The sequence below is a fragment of the Rattus norvegicus genome, chromosome 7, assembly GCF_036323735.1.
Source record: "Rattus norvegicus strain BN/NHsdMcwi chromosome 7, GRCr8, whole genome shotgun sequence".
Lineage (NCBI taxonomy): Eukaryota > Metazoa > Chordata > Mammalia > Rodentia > Muridae > Rattus > Rattus norvegicus.
The window spans coordinates 128599407-128603299 of record NC_086025.1 but is presented as its reverse complement, the minus strand read 5'-3'; positions in this window follow the sequence as shown (position 1 = coordinate 128603299).

Below are 3893 nucleotides of genomic sequence, written 5' to 3'. Positions count from 1 at the left end.
CTGGAGAAAAGGGAGGAGCTGTGCCTCAGAAAGAGAAATCTTGCCCAAGGGAAGAGGTCCTATGGTGGGGTGTTAGAGAGAAGGGCCAGCTTTAGCTGTGAAGATTGTTGGGGGGGGGTGGGTTCCTCACTCCCAAAGGACACCAGAGGGACTCCAGGAGCTCAAAGGTCGATTCCTCTGGTCCAGGGGGAGTTTACACTGACCAGCTGGTGTTGAGTGCAGAGATCTAGAAATCTGATGGCTGAAAAGTGAGCCTGGGTAGCAGACAGATTTGTCGAGATCAGGTCCCAGCCTGTGGGCTTACCCCATGGAGGGGTGTACCTGCACCAGGACAGAGTCTGAGTATTGGGGACCACTGATGGAACCAAGCAGTGAATTCCAACGAAATCACAGTGCAACAGGTCTCATGTGGGAGGTTTAACGCAGGGATGGGGGTCACGGGGGCAAAGGCTGCTTCTGGTTGGAAGAAGGGAAGAAGGGGGAGTTTGCATTTTATTGGAGTCATAGAGCATGCACAGGAGGACATGTGACAGAGGTGATAATCGGAGTACGCCACCTCTGGGTAGTTAGTAATGGTGTGTCTTTGTGCCTGGTCCCTTTGAGCTGACCATGAAGGTGCCTGGTCATCCCATTGTTGCAGTCTCCTAAGGCTGGCCGTGGAGGTGCCGGAGTGCCGACCCTCGCCCCTACAGCATTGTAAATGGACCAAAAGCAAAAGAAATCAGAAACAACTTTAATCTGTTTGGCCAAGGGATGAAATTGTAATGACAGATTCAGAACCGAAAGTCCCAAAGAGAAGCTTGGTAAAGGATAGAAAAGAATAAACCAGCAGTCCAAGTACTCGGCGTTGGTGTGGGAGTTGTCGGGGGACTTTTATAGCTTTTTCTCAACTTTCAGCCCAGTACAACTACTACTGCCGATGCAACCAGTTCCATCCAGCAAATATGCGAAATGCCATGCCTCCCTGTGATTGGTGAGGGAGTGAGACACCTTTACTTTCCAAAGAGTTGATTAGCCTTTAGACGTAGGCAAGCAAACATCTATAATGACTCTAAAGCTCTTAAGTTCAGTGGGCTTCATGTCGATGATCCCAGGGCATTAGTGAGACACACCGGGTGGGTCTGTGAGGGTGTTTGCAGAGAGGGCTAATGAGGGAGGAAGACCCCTCCCCAAATGTGGGCAGCACCATCCCAGGGCTTGGGGGTGGGCGTCTAGCCCTAAATAGAGAGAAAGGAGGAGCCATTTCCTCTGCCTCCGAATCCATGGAGCCTTTCAGTCCTGTTGTCCAAGCCTTGCGCCGTGTTTCCCACCATGTCTTCCCTGTTGTGATGAACTGTACCCCCAAACCATGAGGCGGAACAACCCCCTCCTTTCCTTTATAGTACCTTTTTTAGGTATTTGATGACAGCGGCGAGGAAAGTAACTAATGCAGATTGCACAGTAGAGTGTGGACAATGCGTGAGGGGGCACAGCAGGAGAGGGTGTTTCAGTTTTAAGTACATGGGCATCCTGTGCACTCACTCTCTCTGGGCTTTATGGGATCCACTGTAGTCCCGAAAGTGTGCTGAAAGATGTGCTGGAGGTAAGGTTGACCCAGGATTGCACATCTGTGTTTGCCCACTGACGTGAGGAAGTGAGTGAAAAGTATTCGTCCCTTTCTCTTTAATGTAAAAGTCTGAAATATCTCACGAGCTCTCCTGCTGGTTTGGGCCCCACGTGGTCCTTCAGAGCTTTCTTCTGCCTTGAAATATTCTGTGACTACAATTTCTTAGCGTCCTGAGGAGGGGCTGTGTATTTACGGCATATATACACATATCTTGTTTTGTTTTGTTTCCTCCTGGGGCTGCCAAGTAGCTCACAGCAGCATTTTGATAATTGGTTAGATGAATCGGGTGGAAGAAAAGAAATGTATGCTCCCTTCTCCTGACCTTGCTTCATGGTTAACTCATTCCCTTCTTGCTGATGACATATATTAAAAGCTATATTTCCATAGCACATTTCTAGAAACTCTGCCTTAGCCTTGCTCCATCTTCCTTTTTCTCTTTAGAAAGAGGAATGGAAAAGATGAGACCTCCACATTTATTCTTGTCCCAGGCTTTATCTCTTTTTAGATTGGTTCTCTGTTTCCCAGGAAACCATTAATAAAGACATTCAGCTTGTTATTTTTCTGATTCTGCAAGGCAGAAAAGTCACCTGGCTTCCAGATTACATAGGGTAATGGAGATATTTACTGCTTGACACATGTTCCAGATGACAGCCTTTTGAAATAATCAATCATTAAATGAAGCAGGAATTGACCATGAAATCCAATCCAGTTTCTTTTCTACTGGGATCAAAGCCTTTCTTTCCCTTGATACTTTCGTCCACAAGATGGTGCTGAAGTCCTGCTGATTATGTGGACTGTCCTGGCCCAAAATGGTGTTGTACTTTTAAAGAGGCCACCCTTTTCTTACATATAAAAGTGCCATCCAAGAGAGACCACAAACTGCCACTTCATAATAGGCCACATTCATCACATAATTTTGGAGCTGCTCATAATTGCAACCGTAGGCCAGCCAGTAACATGAACGGCTACACCCTAGATTCCAGGTGGAAATGAGGTAACAGGCTTCTCGCTTGGTGTTTTTACTTGAAAAATTATCGAGAAAAATAAAGATAGCCAAACATGATGTCTAGTTAGAAATCATTTTGAAAAGAATCATAAACAGTGTGAGGATAGCTTTTAGTCTCACCTGTAGTTTGAATGGTGTTGGGACATTGGACATTTTTAGAAGTCGATAATAGGTATGATAGTAGGTAATTATTGTAATAATTTCTATGGATAGGGTGCATTTCTCTTTTCTAACTTTTTATAAAACTTTTTTACTGTGTAGATGGGGCTGGCTGTGAACTCCCAGAACACTGCCCCTAAGTCCCGTGTGCTGTGTGTCATCTCCCCCTCCCCTCCTCCTCCCTGATCGCCTTAGCTGAGTCTAATCTGGCAGCATAGGCTTCAGAATGGTCACCCCTCCCCCGATAGCATCTTTCCCGCAGATTCCCAGTGATCTTCATTTGGATTAGTGTCCTCAGGATTTCTATGGTAGTTCAACCCAAGAGAACAAAATCTCCTTATGCCACCATAATCCACCAAACCTGAAAATAAAACCACAACAAGAATGCCCGTGCATATGCTCAGAAAACATAGATATAAGCTGCTTGTGAGTACATTGTTCTTGAAACTCTCATGGATGGTGTTGGATCCACTTAGTGGAATTTATAAATCGACCCCCAAATACTACAGATTTAATTAATATCAGAATACGGCCTCCCTATGAGACACTTACTAAAAAAAGTTTAAGTACCAACTCAAAATAAATCAACTGACATGTGAAATTCTTAATTATGTCTAATTAGTACGTTTGTCATGCGTTTACATTCATAAACTCACTTAAGTTGTCAATGTCTGGGACAACAGTTTGTGTGTACGGATTGCACATTTGTAGGAGTGACATCCCTAATGTGCTAATTAGAAAACTCATGCAAAAGAGGGGACGAGTCCTGGCGCACTTCTCTCCCTCTCTGCCTGGATCTCGTGGTAGTCAGCGGAGAAAAGCCGCACTTAGGGGTCTGAGTGCATAGTGGAAGGAGATTAATGCGCTATCATAGCTGTCCCTACTTTGGTTTTTGAAGGCACACTATGCAGTGGGCTCGTCAAACATTCGATTAATTACTCCACACAACAGTGCTATGGAGGGGTGAACATTATTTGGCTTTCACAAAACATGACACTGAGACTTCAAGAAACTCAGAAGAGTTACTGAAAGCCAGGCAGCTGTGAGCGGGGGCTGGCACCTTGATAGTCTTCAGAACGGCCATACCTCCACCTTCAGAAAGGCACACCGTGACGGCATCAG